At 44.4% G+C, this 21,105-nt stretch overlaps 2 long non-coding RNA genes across 3 annotated transcripts in view; one reads left to right on the top strand and one right to left on the bottom strand.

The window, feature by feature from the left end:
- The first annotated feature begins 13,318 nt into the window (after positions 1–13,318).
- On the top strand, positions 13,319–13,641 carry LOC135240783 (uncharacterized). Its single transcript, XR_010325789.1, has 2 exons — positions 13,319–13,455; positions 13,587–13,641. It is a non-coding gene; the product is annotated as an uncharacterized LOC135240783 (long non-coding RNA).
- A 296-nt stretch (positions 13,642–13,937) lies between these two features.
- The window catches only part of LOC135240782 (uncharacterized), a 31,702-nt gene continuing 24,534 nt past the window's right edge, over positions 13,938–21,105 (bottom strand). The window contains exons 2-4 of one of the 2 annotated variants that reach the window (XR_010325788.1): positions 18,480–18,630; positions 14,504–14,596; positions 13,938–14,072 (exon numbers count right to left, since the gene is read on the bottom strand). This is a non-coding gene — a long non-coding RNA (uncharacterized LOC135240782). Of the gene's footprint in view, positions 14,073–14,503; positions 14,597–18,479; positions 18,634–21,105 lie in introns of both variants that reach the window. The other variant, XR_010325787.1, reaches the window with a different exon arrangement.

Genomic DNA, 21,105 nt, shown 5'->3' on the forward strand with positions numbered 1-21,105 from the left:
CCTCATCCAGGCTAACACAGGCCTATAGCCTCATCCAGGCTAACACAGGCCTGTAGCCTCATCCAGGCTAACACAGGCCTGTAGCCTCACCCAGGCCAACACAGGCCTGTAGCCTCACCCAGGCTAACACAGGCCTGTAGCCTCACCCAGGCTAACACAGGCCTGTAGCCTCACCGTAACAGGCCTGTAGCCTCACCAGCACAGGCTGTAGCCTCACAGTACACGTTGCCTCACCCAGGCTAACACAGGCCTGCCTCACCCAGGCTAACGGCCTGTAAGCCTCACCAGGCTAACCAGGCTAGCCTCTCGCTAACACAGACTGTGCCTCACAGGCCAACACAACCTGTAGCCTCACCAGGGTGCACAGACGTTCCAGCCTGCTTATAGCCCATCCAGGCTAACATGTCTTCATGTACATCATGCTCAGATGCACAGACTGATGCAAAGAATCACGTACATTTATTTAGTCTCTGTGATCCCCCGTGACTTGGACGGTTTGAACAAGAATAGACATGCTAAATGCACGGGTCATGCTAAAACACAAACACAAACACACAAATAAATAAATAAATCAAGAAATGCAAATAAATTAATCACTCACAGTGCTAGTGACATCATCTGTTTATTTTCTTTTGAGACAAAACGAGTGAGAAGGGAGAGCGAGAAAGGACAGTGAGAAGGGAGAAAGAAGGAGAGTGAGAAGGGAGAGAGAAGGAGAGTGAGAAGGGAGAGAGAAGGAGAGTGAGAAGGGAGAGAGAAGGAGAGTGAGAAGGAGTGAGAAGGAGAGGGAGAATGAAGAGAGAGAAGGAGTAAGAAGAAAGAGAATGGTATGGTAAGTATGCTGATGTCAGTACGGAAGGAACAGAGTGCACATTTGAGGTTCTGGCAGAGAAAATGGTCTTTAAGGCCAGATGAATTTATGACAGAGAGAGAGAGAGAGAGACGGAGAGAGACAGACAGAGAGAGAGACAGAGCGAGAGAGAGAGCTCTTGGTTGCATGCTACTAAGCGTCAGGGCTAGCTTTTAGCCATGACTCATAAATAGCAGATTAAGGCGCCCCACATGATCTGGCGCAGGTTGTACCTATTAGGACTGCTCAGCGGCTTCGCAAACCGCCATTAAAAGAGGAAAATAAGGGAAAGTGAAAACGACTGACTTGTGACTTATGTCATTCCCGAAAACGCACCTCTGAAAAGGCGGGGCACGTGACCCGTGAAGGAGCTCTTTGTGCGCTCGGGCCCCGGAGCAGGAGGCCGGACACCACGCCGACTCCTTTTCCCCCATCGCTGGGAAGGTCGCACGCGAGCGGACACTTTACTGGAGCGTTTTGGAAGCGCTTGTTTTTGATCGCGTTGTCAGTCCTGTGATGTCGAAAGCAATTCCGTATATTTGCAAACCTATAACCTGCTTTTTTATTTATTTATTTATTTTTTAAAATTTTCAGACATTTCCACACAGTGCTGCAGGACTGAATAATCTGAATAAAAGTTTGAAAGAATACAATTGGCTTCTTTTTTAAAGAAAGCGATTATTAAATGCCTTCCGCGTTGTATGATAATGAATGTATAATATTGCAGATCTGTGCATCTGAAAAGGGTTTTCTAGCACTGGGGGAATTGTTTTAATTATTAGGCTGAATGTGTCGCGCCCGATTCTGATGTAGCTCTTCCATTCAACTGATTTTGCAGTCTAAAAACTTCCATGCCATTACCTCTGAGCGACGGGGACAGGGAACGGTATCCTAACACTTTAATTGTGAAGTATTTTATGAGAAAAATGCTTCCAAATGTTTCTTGAAACCTTCCAAACCGCACCAAAGAGCTGCAGCAGTTAATATTATTTCCCCCCTCGCAGTCTCTGTCAGGATAGCCTGACTTGACTGTAATTGGGTCAGAAACCAGGCATTAGGTCTGCTTCTGAACCTCTGGTGCTAAGTTTCGGGCACCTGCACTACACGTGCCTGTGCGCAGGAAGAAGAAAGCACTGGAAAGCCACAGCAGTTCCGTGTTATTCAGTCAAGTTCTGCAACAGAGTTCACCGCCGTCCTTCGAACAGAGGACCCGGGAACGGCCAACAGCAACCCGAAATGCCTGACATGGTGCTGTTTCTGCCACTTTTCTTAAAAAAATGAAATGCATATTTCACATTATGATAACCTACTGCAGATGTATAAGTAAAAAATAAAGTTAGCATAGGTGAGGCTACAAGGATGAGTTAAATATTTTGATGTTGTTACTATTACTCTCTTTATCATTTTAAGATGTAATATATGTCTTTTCTGTTTTCCACTAATGAATTTGCATGAGCAGAACAACAAAATTCTGCTTCCCAACACAACAGCTACACGCGCTTCATTTGTAATTGAGAAACAAGCACCAGGGACTTTCATCAAGTACTCAAATCAACAAAATGTGAAATGAATCCTGCAAGAACAGAACCGTTTCCATACTCCACCCCTCCAGCCTGATTGGCTGCATAATCTACTGAAGATTAAAAAATATTATCATAAAACAGACATTCCCTGAAAGTAACCCCCCCCCCTCCAACTCCAGCCCCCCCCCACCCTCCCTTCACTACCCCAGCAACACCCCCTCCCCTCCTAAAATCAGCACCAAAGCCTTTGCTTCTAGTGATGTCTGACTGTATTTTAAACAGTTCTAATCATATACCTTTGTGGACACTTAATTAAAATTACAAAACCAATTTTAATCTGTGCGCCAATTAATATGCAAATGTATGCAAATACTGTAAAACAAGGTGGTGATTAAGTTAAGGACACTCTATTTCATGTCTCTTTAAGTGTGAAAACAAACCATCTTTTTTTTTTTCCCCAGCACTTGTTCTGATGGGTTGGGCTGTTTGCGGGACGCGGGCGGGCAGGCTGGGTAAATCGCCTCTTTAGCGTGATTTTTTTATAAACGGCGGGCGCGCGCGCGCGGGGAGCCCGGGCGAGCTTCCTCCGTGCGCGCTTACGCGGTCAAGCCTTGGCAAAAAAAAAAAAAAAAAAAAAAACGATTTCGCACACGTCACGCCGATTCCGCTAAGGTCAGAAGAAAGTGAAATTTCCACATCGGCCATTTAGAAGGCTGTTTAAAATGCACGGCTCCGTCTTTCCCAGGCTGGAGGTGAGAGTTGAGGAGTCTAAAGAAAAGACCTCATTTCTAATTAGGCCTTGGAGATAGCCTTTCAATGTGACATCTGCGCGGAGGGAAGCAAGGAGCAGGTAATGAATGAGGAAGGAAATCAAATAACTTTTTGGTTTAAAAAAAAAGAAAAAAAAAAGTAAATTACTGAAGGGGAAAAACACTTTATCCAGATCAAAATGAATGGAGGTCATTCCGCATCATATTGAAACTTTTTTTATTATTATTATTTCTTATTTTAATCACATATTCCAGACAGACTGTCCATTTCCGCACAGATATGAATGTGCCCAGGGTTCTGTACTGCTGATAGGAGTACACAACCTATATTTCAAGTTAAAATGTATTTTAGGTTAATTAGATAAATTGCCAAAAAAAAAAAAAGCTGCCAAAACAATCTATGAGGATAAAGCGGGGAAAAGATAGCGAAGAGAAGTGTGGAGCAGTTAATCTATTCCTGTGCACACTGTGCTTTTGACTTCCAGCGCTACTCAAGTAGCATAATTGCTGGTTGCGAGGTGGATTCCGTCCAATTAGCTTTGGTCAAAAGTAGAAGTCGTGCCTGCTAACTTACTCTTATTATTTTTCTCAATAGGCCGGAACAAAGACGAGCACTCAAAAACCAGGCGTCGAACCTTCAAAGTGACAATCAACAGCTGAAAGCAGTCCGCCAACGATAGATAAAGTGCATTTTAAAACGCGTCGACGTCTGTCGTATTTTTCCCAGTGATGAGTACAGCTGTGACAACAACTATCATGTCAGCAAACACACATACGTGCACACACACACGTTCGCGCGCGTGCACACACACGCACACACTCAAAAAACAGCACAATTTTTGTTTTTTGCTACATGTTTTACATCATAACTTGGACAAGCCCGTCCAAAGTTTTCTTCTCTCTTTTTTGCGTCTCATGCAGCTGTAAATCCAGCGAACAGCCACGCTGTTGAGAAGCGGAGCTGCGCTCCCACAGCCTCGCTTCGTTAGCTGTGACGAGGGGGCGGGGCCACGCCGGGTCAGAGATCCGCGCTGACCTCACCGTGCGGCCATCGATGTTCGCGCGCCATTTTACTGCGATACACGACCGAAACGACAAGCGTCAGCCGCACAGAGCAGCCTCCATTACATTTTTTTTTTTCAGATTAAAAAAGATTAAAGATTAAAATTCTGACAATGACTCCCGGAGCTTGGCTTCCGGTCACAGATCCGACTCCGACTGTGACGTCGTCGGCTCTGGCCTACTACTCATCACCATCATCACCATCATCATCACAACCAAAAAAAAAAACTACAGGTTGAAGAAGGGGCAGCTGACATCCTCTCGCAATACCGCCGTGCTGTCTGACAATCAGCAACAACAGCAAAAGAAGAAAAGAGAGAGAAGTTTTGCGAGCGATTCGGATAAAAATCACATTTTCGCCGATGTACACTAGACGACCGTCCTCGTTAATTAAAGGACTGGAACCCCCCTCATTTATATTCCCGCTATCGGGTCCTGACAGCCGAAGTGGCGAGTCGATTGCCACCCGCCGCATCCGTTCGTTATTTTCCACGGGCTCTGGCTGCGGGAGGCTGCACAGATGGGATTCTGGGATTGCGCGGAGCTCGCCGCCACCGAAGTGCGCCGACACACGCAACCTGGGCCCGGGCGTCGCGGTGACGGCGCGCGATGGAGGAACGCTAAGCATTAGTGCGCGTGTCACTCTTCTCCTGCACGCCGCCGAACTTTAACGGACACCAGCCGAGAGGACGACAAGTGGGCCACACTTCTGAGGAGAAACGGGGAGTCATTCTGTTTGCAGGGAGAGAGAGAGAGAGAGGGGGAGAGGAAGGACAGAGAGAGGGAGGGAGAGAGAGAGAGGGAGAGAAAGAGAGGGAGAGACAGAGATAAAGAGAGAGAGAGCTTTTCTGTTTAAATGCTACTGAAAAATGTACATGTCTCAAATTACTGTGTATGAGCGACCAGTGATAAACAGACACAAACCAAACTTGAGGAGAAAAACAAAGATGAATGGCAAAAAATGCATTTCCCTCTTCGACTCTGGTGGTCACCTGGAACAAACTGTTTTATGAGTAAACAGCAAACACTAACTATGGCGATAGTCCGTCCCCCACCTGAAGCTAATCTTGGCATCCTTTGCCCATTTTCGGGAATTGCAGGATTTATCAACCAGTGTAAAGATCGCACATCCACATTACTGTTACGGAGCACACGTACAGTACGAAGTTCTACAACGCGGAGCTGACGTCATTAATCGCAAGCCTCGACGAACAATGCAGGCACCAATAAAATCTCTCCATGTAAGATGATGCAAATTGCCGCGGCAGGAACTTCGAACGCATTTTAAGATGATTTGCTATTGACGAAATAACGTTTAAAAAAGGCCGGAAAAAGACCGCGAGTGATAAATTGCGCGCGGCGTGGACGTTTGGAGCGAGAGTCGGACTCCTCTCCCTCTTCCTGAGTGGACAAGGAGGCACTGGCAGAAAGGTATTACTGATGGTGGTTGTCTGGCAGGTCCTGGGAGAATTTCATTCAATAGGCAATTTTAAAATTGAATGAGGAGGTTTGACTAAGCAATAAAACTCTGCTCCCGGTGCCAGCGCGAGGTACTTAGGAGGAATGGCACCAATTATCTTATTTATAAATCAACGGCAATTTCACTGATGACTTTATCTTAAATTTGATTAAACACAAATTTCAAAGTCAAAAATCATTTGATCTAATTCCCTTTATTGGTAATAATCACGAGTCTCCCCGAGCTTCCACTAATCAAAAATTCCATTGATTTCTAGCGGTCTGGAGCGCGGCTTTGAAGGAGGGGGGAGGGGTGGGGGGGGGGAGGGGACGAGCAGGGAGAGAGTGGCCGGGGCGGTCAAACAGCGTCCGCCCGCCCTCCGGAGCGGCTAAAAACGCGCGCGGCCTAAATGTCAGACGACGAAAACCTCCCCCGGATAATTATTAGTCATCCCCATAGTGCGCCAGACTCGCCCTACGCTTCTCCTTTACGTTCCGATTGGGGAATGACGGATAACGGCCAAAACCAAACCCCCCCGCGTCATCAGGTCAGGGTAAGAGCGGGCGCTGCGTCGCCGTCGTCGCTCGGACTCGCCGCCGCCGCCGTCCTCGTTATGCCGGGCGTCTCTCGCAGGTGGAGGAACGCGGTCGACCGGCGACCGCGGAGCGAACGCGAAGCGCCTCGTCGAACGCACAAAAGGAGTCATTAGGGCGCATTAAAATCCGCATTACGGCCATTATAGAAACCCCAGCAGTCAAACGCTATCAGTGACTCATCGCTCACGGCTCAATCTCCCTTCCTTCCCATTAAGGCTTTTTTTGCAAGTCACACCGGTCCAGCGGTTTCAGCCATTACGATCGTTCCGGTGTCTGCGGGCGAGCTCCGAAAGTCCAGCTCGGACACGGGCGCGCAGACTCGCGCTTAAAGGAAGCGAACGCGCTCGGCGAGCCCGTCGACCTCGCCTTCCATCCGCGGGGAGACCGGAGGGAGAGGGAGAAGGCTCTAAAAACTTCCAAGAGGAGGGAAAGCGGCGTTGCTTTCGCTTCCGTCGTAATTCCTACCGCTGTTTTTTTTTCCATGGCGGTCCCAGGAGACGATCGCGCCCTCATGAAAAATGAACGGCGTTTAAAATTTAACGACGCGCGTGGTTTACATAAGAAAACCATCACGGATTACGCGAGGACCGCCTCAGCCAGTGAGCCTTTACGCTGGGCGCGTGTCACAATGATGCAGCAGGAGGCCTAAATCCAGGCCTGACCTTTCAGCGCTACCCAACGTCCTCGCTCACGCGACTCTTAATCCCTCGCTGGTTAAATACGCCTCTGGACGGATTCTGGGAACTCGGTCACACTCGACGTGCCCTTCCTCGAGCGGCAGTGTAGTATAATGGGTAAGGAACCGGTCTTGCAACCTAAAGGTCACAGGTTCGATTCCTGCGTAGGACACTGCCGTTGTACCTTTGAGCAAGGTACTTAACCTGCATTGCTTCAGTACATATCCAGCTGCATAAATGGATGCAGTGTAAATGCTGCGTAAAAAGTTGTATGAGTCGCTTTGGATAAGAGCGTCTGCTAAATGCCTGTAATGTAATGAAAGTAGCAATGCAAGTATGAAATTTCTAGGTCGAAATCTTCTCCAACACGACAAAAGTATTTCACAAAACCAAAAAAACAAATTCTCTCATGGGGCAGGCAAATGGAAGGGGGGGGGGGGGAACGTACACTCTTCTTTTCAAAGCGAACAAAAGTTAGAACTGCGTAAAACTTTAAACATGCCGTACACCTTTGCTGAGATTAGCCATAGTTTAAGCCCAAGATATTGCTTTGCACGTGTCATACAGAGTGCATTGCGGACAGACTGACTGCAGCTGAGGTGGAGTGGGCAGTTGTGACTGGTCTGGGTATATGTGAGAGCGGGGTGGAACTGGTAGCGTGAGGAGAACATGTGGATTTGTGATTACCCCGAGGGTGATGCCGTCTCCTCAAAGTCTCTGTATGAACGGAAAGTGAGTTACCAACCTCATAAACAGAGGTAGTATAAATAAAGACTCATATTTCTGAAACTATTTTCTTTCCATTTTTGACTTTTTATTTTCCTGGCTCCAAAAAAAAGTTTGATAAACTGCATTAATCAATTTGCCATGCATAATGCCAACTCAGCTCATGTACTGAAAACAGCAGTCACATCTAAGAAAAACAGTCACATCTACAGAACAGCATTCACATCTACAAAACAGCAGTCACATCTTCAGAACAGCAGCCACATCTACAGAACAGCAGCCACATCTACAGAATAGCGATCACATCTACAGAACAGCATTCACATCTACAAAACAGCAGTCACATCTTCAGAACAGCAGCCACATCTACAGAACAGCAGCCACATCTACAGAATAGCGATCACATCTACAGAACAGCAGTCACATCTACAGAACAACAGTCACATCTACAGAACAGCAGCCACATCTAAAGAACAGCAGCCACATCTACAGAATAGCGATCACATCTACAGAACAGCAGTCACATCTACAGAACAGCAGCCACATCTACAGAACAGCAGCCACATCTACAGAACAGCGATCACATCTACAGAACAGCAGTCACATCTGCAGAACAGCAGTCAGATCTACAGAACAGCAGCCACATCTACAGAACAGCAGCCACATCTACAGAACAGCAGCCACATCTAAGAACAGTGGTCATATCTACAGAACATCAGTCACATCTAAGAACTGGGGTCACATACCACATACTTTCAATGTTCACGTCAAAGGATTTGATGTAAACCTAATACGTTTGTGACAACATGCACATGTTTCGAAGAGCTTTGTTTCCAGTCCATTCTGTAAACACAGGTTTGTCCTGTTTATATAATTTCCTATATACCAGTAAGGTCTGTTATTTAAATCCAGTCACCAGCACACATTTGATCCTGAATTCAGTCCTATTTATTGCCACTTCAAAAACACCATATGGATTCAATTGTGACTAATTCTTACACTTACACACACTTCAAAACCGGTGAACGTTATCGAGCAGACACCATACCGTTGCGTACTGTGCGGATAACACACCTTTGCATATTGAGAAGGTAGCATGCACACCTCCACTCAAGTTACCGTTTACTCTCCTTAAACAGGTCCACTCGGGTCGGGTGAAGGGCCACTGAAATGACACGGGGCCAAAGCGTGGGCGGGACATGACGTACATAAATAAACGAAAGGTGTCCGACAGCTGTTTTCATTATTTTCCTCGCACTGCGCTTAAATCGCGTCGATCTGATTAAGACCGGGAGCTCTCTCTCTCTCTCTCTCTCTCTCCGCCATCGCGTTAGACAAGCCGTGACAGGAAAGCAATCAAAAAGGTTTCCGTAAAAAAAGGGTTTTAGGTCGTGTGAGGATGAAGAGCTCGTGTTAGATTGGCACGCTGAAGGAGACCCCGGTTAAGATCACTCCTCGCCGTCCTTAAGCTTTAAAATGGCGCGCGTTACAGTCGGCCTCTGCTGCAGACCACCGCCGCAAACGTCTAGCATTCTGTCGGAAACACGAGGATAGTTGTTTGAGGTTTGACAGTAAAAAAAAAAAATAAAAAATATTGCTAGTGTATTTTCCGTGGGAAATGAGGACAGTAGCCTGGCCCTTTTTTTAAATTTATTTTATTTTTAACAAATCCCATAACAGATAATATGTTGAGCAAATCTTTTCTTCTGCTCTAAGTAAAGCAGTTTCACATGGGGGGGGGGGGGGCGGAGAACAATGTGTTTGGGATAGGAGGGTCGCTCGGATCCCGCATTCCTCCACACACAGAGGAATTAAAGGAGACACCGGGTTTCCAGCCAATGGGAGGCCACTCTTTGTTTTCAAATCCTGCCATCTTAATGTTCTAATTTATTCATTCAACCCAGAGACAATGCCTCGTGCTCAGCAAAGCAGGAGATGAAACGTATCGGATAGCCACAATCTGAAAAGAGTAAAAAAAATAAAAAATAAAATAAAATAAAAAGTTTCAATACTCCTTGGATTTATTTCGCTCTCTTTTCCAAGAGCGCTCGCTCCTTTCTAACGTCATCACCCCCCCCCCCTCCCTGCCTTCAGACAGACGAGAGAAAACCCAGAGGTGTTTTCAGTTCTTCATTTGCTAAATTATTCACCAAAAAAATTAATATCAAATGCACAAAGTACCTTGTTGTACCTTTGTGCTTCTTGCAGGGAAAAGGATTCGGAGCAGGATATCCTGCCGGCTGCCATGGTTACAGGCGCGCTCCGCGTTTGAGGCAGTCATTTTCGGGGGCCCTCGGAGGCCCCGAGCGCCACATCAAATGGACTGGGGTCCCCCTGCGGTTCAAGGAGCCGAACCCTTCTTCTCCCAATCAGCTTCAGAACGCTGATTATCCGAAGCCAAGGTACTGGAAAAACTGTCCCTTTGAGGCCCGGGTTCTCGAGAACGAACGCTTTCTTGCAGTGTCTCTCCGCCTTCGTTTACAAAGCGGTCCGTTTCCTCCCAGAACTTCCGGCACGTTCGCTGAACAGGGATCCTGCTTTTTTAGAGCGAATCAGGGAGCCTCTGATCTCAAAGATGTTCCCAAGCCCCGAATCGTTAAAAGGAAATGCAACGTCATTAATCTCGAAATCTCCTTCTTGGCTTCAGCCATCTTGGGTTAGCGTCAAATGGCGCTCGACCGCCATTCAAAAGGAACGCGGTTTGGCTGAGGGCGGGAAAAAAAAAACTAAATTACACCGTTATCGAAAGAGCAAGCCCTCCGGTCGCCGCCACTTCCAGGTGAGGCGAGGGCCCTCGGCGGCCGGCCTGACCCCGCCAAAACGCGCCACCTGCTAAGTCACGTGGGCGCCGGCCCGGCGAAGGAGGCCACCGTGGCGGGGCGGGGCGGGGCCGCGGGTCCCGCGGTGAACCGAGAGGCTGAGAAGAGAGAGCCGGAGCGCCGAGGTTCGGGGCCCGGTGATAAATGAGTTTGCATTGTCTGTCGCCACGGCGTCCTGCGGACCAGGTCAGTTCCCTATTAAATTACCGACTGCCAATGTCCCGGGCCCTGATTGATGAATGAGCGCGCCGCAGCGAGAGGATACAAAGAGATTTATGTCCCGCCACGTCCGTCACCGGCCTTTTCATACGCCGCCGTACGCTCCGATTGTTGCCCCGGCGAAACATAATTACCAATAGATACGCAGGCACGCCAACAGAAAAGCTGCATTCGATTGGCTAAATACAAAAGCGGAACTTGGAAAAAGAGCAGTTTTATTTTTTAAGTTTTAGAGTTTTTTTTTCATGTTGGAGTTGGAGTTTTGCATCAAGCGGTAATACTTTCAGAAATGAAAGCACGTATATGAAAATATTATGTTTACACAGAATGTATACACACACTGTGACACCTAGCCGGCTGTAGCAATAGCAGCTCCGTAATTCTGACGAGCGACTGTCACGCAAAATTCTTATTTCAATAAAATAATCAGTCTATCAATCTATCCATCTTTGGCCATTAAGAAATCCACTTTTCAATATCAATCTCAAAAGATTTTAAAAAAGAAAATCTCAAAATCTCATTTGCTTACAAAGTCAACTACTACTACTACTACTACTGCTGCTGCTAGTAATAATAATAATAATAATAATAACTAGACTAAATGTTAATTACTGTGCAAATGTAAGTGTGTGTGCTTCCTCTAAGATACTGCAAAATCTGTATCTTAGAAGAATGAATAAATAAATGAATAGTTTTGAACTGCTTATGCCTGTAAGTGATTTCCTTTTGCGTTTGCCACACTCTCAAGAAGAGAGAAGGTGCTAAAAAGTTGGAGGCTGAACACGTCTGCACAGCCACATGAGTTTCTTTTTTTTTTTTTCTTCCCCTGAATACAGGGAACAAACAAACACACACTTCAAAGCGAAAGGACATTAAAAATCACCTCACACTCTCTGCCTTTGGTCTCTCAGAGATTTTTTTTTAAGGACCGGACAAACTGGAGCATTTTTGAAAAAGACCGCAGGCATGCAGAATGATTGTCAGCCATGCAAATAATCACTTACTTACACTGTGTGAGTTTGCTCTGGATAAGGCGAATTACCATTTGAAAATGAGCTGAAAAACACTCAGGGCAAGAACCTTGCATCATGAATCCCGGCTCTTTTACTGCGCTATTTTTCTCCATGTGCGCACACACACACACACACACGCGCGCACACACACACACAGATATGCATGCATGCACGTGCGCATGCATAAAAACACGCACACACACAGATACGCATGCACACACGTATGCACACACGCGCACAAACACACGCATGATTACACGCATAAGTGCACGAACGCACACACGCACGCACACACAGATACGCATGCATGAACATACGCATTCACACATGTACGTATGCACACACACATGCAAACATACAAACACACACATACACACACACGCACACATATACGCATGCACACACACATACACGCACACAGATACGCATACACGCATGCACTCACACACACACAAACAAACATACAAACACACACACAAACAAACATACAAACACACACACAAACACACGCATACACACACGCACACACATACATGCACATAGATACGCATACACACACGCACTCACACACACACAAACAAACACACACACAATCAAACCTTCAGTCCAGTCTACACATCCAAGCCCTAACAAATATAAATGAATTCTTAAACTGCGTGATTGGCTGTTGAGGCTAGGCTAGCATCTCTGGTGAGCATCTAACAACATCTAATATTAGCATTAGCATTAGCAACAGATAATCACCGACTAACTTTAAACAGCCAGTCACCGCGCACGTACGGGCACCGCACTTTAAAAGACAAAAACATTTACTTTCCATGGGCGAGAAGGAACTCAAGGCACTCGCCAGTTTTCTAATTGCTTTCTTCGAGACATTTCGGTGCAGCGGCACAGTTTATTTAGCAGGGATGCAAATGTCGGCACGCAAATTTCGGCGGGCTCCCTAATCGAGTCACACTCTGCGACTAAACAAAGTCCTCGGGACACCGACACCGTAGGGCGGAGTTCACTCATTTCTCCGGTTCAGAGGAGGCCTTCTCCTGAGGGACAGGGTTCCAATAATGACTTTTTTCCAGCAGTGTTAGCTCAGAACAATATTTATACATAAGCAAACGGCGATAATTTCTTTTATTTTACGACAGTATTCAGATATTCGACGTGGAAACGGAGTTCTAGCAAAGCAAACAAACCTATAAAATCCCGATGATTTCTCCCATTTCATACCGATTGTACATTTCTCCCTTTCTGCAAATACCCTGTGTACAATAAACACATTCTTGTTTAATGCTAAATAATTTAATCTCAGAAGTATTCATATACATAAAAAACATGCATTTTTATGCCATGTTACAGTAAAAAGGGGGTCACTTAGTAGAGATTCTTTTTTCATTTACATAATCTTAATGTTCTGATTGCAGTGGATTGATTTTCTTTTGCTCTACCAAGGAAATGAAACCAAATCATAAAAACTCTTTTTTACTCTTTTTACTCTTTTTACTGTGTTTTGCAACACAGAATAAAAGCAGAGTGTTTTAATGAAGAAGAGTAGAGAGGAAAGGAAGGGTCTCCAGAACTCTGTGAAAAGAATGGAGACAGGTTAAAAAGGGGAAGAAAAGAAAGACAGGTTAAAAAGAGAAAGAAAAGAAAGCAGACAGGTTAAAAAGGGGAAGAAAAGAAAGCAGACAGGTTAAAAAGGGGAAGAAAAGAAAGGAGACAGGTTAAAAAGGGGAAGAAAAGAAAGGCAGGTTAAAAAGAGAGAGAAAAGAAAGGAGACAGGTTAAAAATAGAGAAAGAAAAGAAAAGAAAAGAAATGAGACAGGTTAAAAAGAGAAATAAAATAAGGAGACAGGTTAAAAGGGGAAGAAAAGAAAGGAGACAGGTTAAAAAGAGAAATAAAAGAAAGGAGACAGGTTAAAAAGAAGAAGAAGCAAAAGAACGGCAGCGATCAACCCGGGGCGATCAACATCCGCGTCGGACTTTAAAGCGCCTTTCCTGGCGTTCGTACGCGGCGGCACAGCGACCCGCGAGACGGCCGTGCACCTGAACTTCAGCAGCTCGCCCCGGCAGGTTAGAGACAAGCGCGGCGCGTTCTAATCAACGTGCGCTCGTCCCTGCAAGGCAGAGGACCGCCCCGGGATGAAAGGGTCAGCCTTCTGACTTCAGGAAATTCGAGAGCAAAGCAGAGGTCTTGGCACTTTTTTTTTTTTTTTTTTTCCCCTCTGATGAGCACGATGACTCCCAAATCTTTCGGGGCTGCGGTCTTGGAAGCAGCACCAGGGAGACGGCGAAAGAACGCGGAAGGAGCGGGGGGCGAGGAGTTCGGGCTGGAAGAAGAAAGGCGCTACATCTGCTTCCAGGCTGGATTAAAAAATTGAAGAAAAAAAGAGAAAAAAAAAACAATTTTGAAAAAAATAATAATAAATTGAAATTGATCATACGCTCCGTCAGTAAATCTGCTGAGCGAAAGGTGCTAAGCGGTGCCCCTGAACACGAGGCGGGCGTCGGGCTCAACGCTGGAATGCGCTGGTGTTTACTGCAAAGGCGCATTACATTTTTCAATAACGCATAATGCTAAAATATGACATGAAGTGCGTTTAGGGAGCCCGCCATTAAAAATAGATTTACTCGTGGAACGTTTCCAAGGCCTTTCATACGATGGAAGTCATTCCTTCCATTCTGTTTTTTTTTTTAATCGTACTACAGAGGAGTCTGGGTAGGGAGGCAGTGCTAATTAAAACATAGCCAAAGTTTGGTGATTGCTGTACATAATTAGCAGGAACCTTGCATACCATATTTCCTCGTTTCTTCTCCCTTCTCCCAGTCTGCAGTGCGACTCGCGCGTAGACAGGTGTGACGGCATTCCGTTTGAATTGGATTACGCTCTGCGAAAAAATGAATAGCAAGGTAAAAAATAAAAAATAAAAAATAAAAAAGTCCCGAAAAGCCATTTCCCCAACTCTCCGTGTGATCCCCCAACTTGCTGAGTCCTTGGTTAAATTCAGATCTACACAAAATGAAGTCCCTGGCTAAGATTCAGAGGTAAGCAAACTATAAGCCAGACTCTCGAACTAATGCCGGGTTCGATTAAGTGGAGAGGATCCGAAAACAGCGGGGGTCAGGAACTGAGGGAAGATCCTTTTCCCTGCAACTGTGCAACTACGGCTTTCTGAGAACTCCGCACAATCACTAGTGAGACTTTCCCATTCCCAAAATGGAGAATCGATCCTGAATGAAAGATATGATTAATATTTTTGACTTTATGAATGATTTTTTTAGAACAGAATATTCCTTGAAAAACACATGGACACATTAAATGAGTACATGTTAATTATAATAAATGATGTTGCTGTATTATTTTGTTGTTGTTGTTTTTGCTGCTGTTTTAAGGGTATTAAAAGAGAAAAATGTGACATTAGAATCCACTGGTGTTGTTCTATTTTTGTCAGGTAAATATTCCTCCTTAACAGTTTCTTTATAATTGTTAAAGAATCCACTCAATGCTGTTTTTCATCCCAAGTGACTCTGAGTAGCAATATTAACATACATGTACGTTAAGTGTGCGTTGAGTGTGTGAAATGCTTTTGCTTACTGTAAATGGTTTGTTGTTAGATAAGGGCTGCGTCTTGCTGGTTTCTGCATTAATCTCACATTCTCACCGCCATTTTGTGTCAAGCTCATTACCAATGCTTCTCCCCCTCTCACATATGGCATCATCAGGGCAATACCATATTGTACAGAAAAGTATAATTGAAACAAAAAATTGCATACTCATGCAAATATCTAAGCAAATATTCAACTGAAATGAAATGAATAACAGTATAAATTATGCTAGGGCAAGGAATCGCTCAATAAAGTATTGTGTTTCCAGTTACAAAAGTGTGTCGAATTCAAATAAAGTGCAGAGATGTAGGACTTACATGTGTGTAATAAAACATGCATGGGTTGGACAGTTCTTCTGAAGCATTGGGCTTCAGTGTAGTGATGCTCCCCTCAGTCGGGGGTTCTGACTGTGCCTGGCAACCTGGCAGGGCAGTGCATAGCCAGCCATGGTGTCACCCTGGGAGGGAGGGGCAGAGACAGGAAGACAGGCACCATCTCCTCACACAACGAAAAAGAAAACAAAGAACAGAATTAGCCTTTTCTCGTAAATGAGTTACAGTAAATGCATAAAACCGCCAATATTCAAATACACAATTTATGTATTTATGTAAGCGTATTAACCATTAGCTATAGTCACAATATGAAACCCAAACTCCTTTTTTTTTGGTCATTGTTATTGGGGATAAATATTAATAGTGACAGAAGAAAACTTTGAGATATTTGTGGTCATCATTGGGACACTCTGACTTGTAGTGGCTCTTTTTTTCTAGAAAGGGAAAAATACAAGGAAGAGCCGCAATTCTGGTGTTTGAGGAAAAAAAACAATCTTTTGTATTGTATCTTCACTTTTACAATGGTCTCTGGTTAAGTTGTAATATGTATTAAACAGTGTTATTATCATGTACAGTATAACTGAGTTATGAAAGCAGAAGGCCATATTGTGAAGAGTGGAACTCCTCTACACAAAGAGGAAGAGGAAGAAGTAAGGCTCCCACATAACTGCACTGCATCCATAATTGCACAGAAGCAATTAAAAATAACCTACTGCCCTATATTATAGCGCTACTCAAGTCGAGAAGATAAAGTTTGGATACTATCTTCATAATATTTTCTTTTACAAGATAAGAGCTTTGTGTAAATTTAGCTAACTACAGTATAGCAGCTCCCCTATGACAGCAGCCATGTTAACCAAAATTTGGAAAACCAGCTAAGCAGTATTCAAGGCTATTCTGCTTTGCTGGAGTTGACTCTTACCCTGAGAGTTCAAGAAATGGCAATACTACATACAATTAGCAGCTCAATAGAGACGGACTCTTTCTTTGCGGGGAAATTTCCAGTTTTGATTGGCAGGAAAGACCAGTCCATTATCGTGCTGTCCGTTCAGCACCAAGACAGGTAAGGCTTTTTTTCACCCGTGTACCAAAAAAAGTATTTATACATCAACTTAAAAGGAAACATATTTATTAATCATGTGGAAAACTCGGTCTTGGGTTTGATAGTGTTTGATAGTGTCATGATTAGAGGACACTTTTAGAGGACCTTTCAGTTAACAAATTGGTGAAAGTTCCACGTTGATATGCCAAATGCTCTGGGAGGAGATGTGTTTAAAAGGTTTTTCAAAAAATTCAAAATGGCAGAAAATCCAATATAACACACATGGGTTCTATAGAACTATTTTTAGTTCAAGAGAAGTCACGTCTATTGACCCTGATTTCGCTCCTGCCCTATTTGTTGACATGATCTCTAAAACAAACACGGCAGGAGTAAAAATGTATTTATTTATTTTGCATTTAACTGTACACTATAGCGCCACCACTAAGCAAAACAATAGGGTACTGGGCACCAGAGGACATGAGCATGAAATAAAAGACATTGGAAAAATGAAGACTTTTTTTTGACATTTCAGTATTTTAGCTTGGTTATTCACAAAACACTGACATGTTTATAAGTGCTTGTGTAGCATTTCTCACCTGAAAACCATAAAAAGATTAAAACTGGCGTGCTGGGCTGGGATACCAGCGGCTTCGATACCGTTTCCATGACCAACTGAAAAACCCAGCTGCAGCTTCTGAACTTCACCTGCCACTGCCCCCGATCCCCGCACCCCATAGTGCACCAATGCCTTCAATACAAGGCAGAGAGACAACATAAATAGAAGCCATTAAGTTTTAATGGGGTTGAAGGGAGGCGGTGGGGATAAATATGAATAATCACATATAGGAGTGGGCAAAATACACAAAAAACCTATGTAGCACATGCAGACATAAGTGCATTAGCATTTATGTATTGATTTATGTATTTAATGTATATTGGCTGTAGCATTGGATAAAATAAATAAATGAAAATCAGATTTTCCAGTAACTTTTTTTAAAATCGTTTCAGAATCTGCAGGAGAGTACACGTTTACAGGAGAGTAAACGGTCCCACCCATAGTCCGCGTGTCTACGGTAAATCCGTCCTCTCTTCTGTGAGACAGACACACACCTCGCTAATGGCAGAGAGACCCTTGGCCGTGCGTGTGCGAGTTTCCATGCCCCGATAGAGAGAAGACTCGGCCGTTCTGTACAGTTTCCACACAAACACACACGAGTGCGCCCGTCAGAACCAAGCGTCCACTTGGACACAGGCCGACATGTCCTCCTGACAATATAACTGCATTGTGGGGACCATGTGTTACACACGTAGGAAGCTGTACAACAGGCCTTATGGCAATAAATAAATTACCTGTTTGCTGTTACGGCTGAATGCAGGCACACTTCTAATGAATGTGTTTAGGAACAGTGTCCTGGTAACACTGGTTTATTGCAGTTTGTGCCAGTGGGTGTGTGTGTGTGTGCACGCGCTTGCTCGTGGTACTGTCACACTCCTCACTGCTCTTTGTAGGTCTGCACAGCGGGACAGAGGTGCAGTCCGCCCAGCTGTTTATACAATACGCACACAATTTACGAGGATCCCCTCAATGTTTTCCCATTAGGTATGATTTATACGACACGCACAGAGCGCGTTTAGCAAACATTACGTCCTGAATCGGAACGGGAAGGGAGCGAGCCGGAGGATTAGCTCTTCACAAATCAGCCGCAAAACAAGGGGCCTTAAATTTTGGCGAAGGTGACGCCGGTGCATGGGCCTACATGGGGGAGGGGGGGGGGGGGTAGCTCTCTTTACCATAAGGAAGTCAGTGCGTCTAGTTTCTCCTCCTCCTCCTCCTGGCTGTTCCGGACAGGATGCGCTGGCTGACCCCCCCTGGAAGCGCGGCGTGGGGGTCAGGCTCCGGGTCGGCCGGTTCAGGCAGGTTAAGCCAGGAGCCGGTGAGAAGCTCCTCCACGAAACAAAAGGGGCAGTGTCGAGGTTCTGTCAGTGCACCCCCCCAAAACACCCACCTTCACCTCCACCCAACGCCTCCCCCCCCACCCCAAACCCCTCAAAAAGCACAAACCAAATCCCCCGCAGGGACACTTCAATGGAGCCCTGGGTAACAGGGTCTCCTCGGTTAAAAGTTTTGATCTTGTCAAGGGAACCTAAAGAGAGTCTTTTTTTTTCTTTCTTTTTTTAAACTTGCAGTGGGACCTCTGTGGTTTTCAGCCATGTGAGGCAGCAAGTGCCGGAGAATAAAGGAATGAGTTTCTTCATCCAAAAAAGCAGTAAAAAAATAACTACATTTCCCATGAACCAGATTATGAGCGCTGATCTTTCTCCTGGCCAGACTGTTTACTCTTCTAACATGCTGGAATATCCATCATATCTCAGCATTAAACTCACACGTAACACAAAATCAGAATGCCTGCAACAACAGATGCACTTTCAGTGAATGGTAGCGAAGCACCATTTTACCAGGTGAATATCAATTAAATTAATTTTATTATAAAATTATGCAACTAAAACAGCTTATGTCCCTAAAATATTGAAGGGATTCAGACTGGTATATAGTAAAAGCCAATACTTCCATAAACAATAGTCATGAAGAAACACGAAACATGCTTTCAGGCACATATATATATATATATATATATATATATGTGTGTGTGTATAATGAATTACCACAAACAAAAAGGAAAACGCATCATTGAGGGTTGATATGACACACAGCACAGAGATGTAAAGATAAGGGTTTGGACAGTGAGGCACTTGTACTTCCTGTCTTAATCATTTCAAACCAGTGCCGGAGAGCAGGAGTTTGTCTCAGGAAGTAGGGGGGGTTTGTTGATTCATCGCCTTTGACTAAGGTCATACCAAATTAACAGTCTGTCTCCCGCATAAAAATAGCATACCATTAATTTTTTCATAAATCTTAAAAAGGTTGACCTGATTTACAATGTTAAGCTATGTGGAGAAATTAAAGCGAAAAAAAAAGACAAAAAAAAAAAAAAAAACATTGAAATAAGCAGGTTGAACTAAGTTTAGCTTCGTCCCTGCCCAGGTTTCCAAGAGACGTTCGCACAATCAGGAGGGCCTGCCGCTACGAGCGGACGGGCAGAAAACGCACCGCGTTCACCAACAAACACGCTCTCGAGACAAAAACGGACGATGCGCCATTTTTCATTAGCCAATAAACCGAAACTCCGCAGGTTTTCACGCTTGTAACAAACAATGAAGTCCCTCCTGAACGACATAATCAGTTTTCAGGTAATAACCCCCTTCGTTAGCTCTGAGGAGTAAATCCTTTAAACGTAGCCTCGCGCTGGTTAACAGGCTTAGCTCCGTCTTAACACCACGGTCATTCGGCATTTTGAATAGATCCTAATTATTTCTTGTGAAAGGTTTCAAATTTGTCAACTCTTGTGGAATACAATGATAAAAAAAACCTCCTGCTTTCAAACATTATCATTACAAGTACATTAGATGAGATTTAATGGCTGAGAGGGTGGAAGTTTATTAACACTTGTACCCACCAGCAAAGGCCAGACAGCAGCCAAAGCTGATTATGCCTTCGAACCAAGCCCAGACTGATGATAAAGTCCTACAGAGTGAATTATTGCATTTTCATTAAGGTTTTTGTGTGTGTGTGTGTGTGTGTGTAGCTTATGTGTTGTTTGTTAGTTTAATAATACAGAACACTGAATGTGGATTTACGAGGATTTATGGTGGATAGTGTACCAGGAAACAGCCAATCATGTCCTGCTTTTTTCAAAGGCCAATTGGAAGACAGCTTTGAAGGCAGTTATTACAATTAAATCGGACATTCTGAAAGAGAGAGAAAAAGAAAGAAAAACTCACTATATTTAATGTGCAAGGGAATGATGGGCACCTCTTACATCATAATAATATGCTAATCAGCCTCTGAAATGCTGATGAACTTGCGTGTCACACAGGATGAAGACGCGGACATAAAAGTGACAATAATGCTATGATAATTGCGTGTTTTTATGTTCCATTCACAGTTATAATAATGTTCTTCTTAAAATAAAACCAGAGAAAAGAAATGCAAAAAAAAAAGAAAAAAGAAAAACATATTTTCTCTCACTGCGGAAGAAGTTTTCCATCTCTCAACATTAGACAGATTGACAGATCTGCAGATAAAACCTTCTGTAGAAATGGTGAAATATTCGGCACGGTATAGCGCCCAACATCCACTGGTTTGGTTATTCGGTATGCGTACTGTGCCAGGCAAAAAAAAAAAAAAAATTACTGGACATTATTCCTACAGTGACATTTGCGGTCGGGGGGATGGGGTCAGGGAAGTACCCTCAGTTGCAGGCATGCACAGCTCAGGCTGACTGGCAATCAGCCCAGGTGTTTCTAGGTCCTTCACAAAGGTGCCTGGAGAGGTTTATGATGAGATATGGTTTGTGCC

This window comes from Anguilla rostrata, chromosome 15 (genome assembly GCF_018555375.3).
Source record: "Anguilla rostrata isolate EN2019 chromosome 15, ASM1855537v3, whole genome shotgun sequence".
NCBI lineage: Eukaryota > Metazoa > Chordata > Actinopteri > Anguilliformes > Anguillidae > Anguilla > Anguilla rostrata.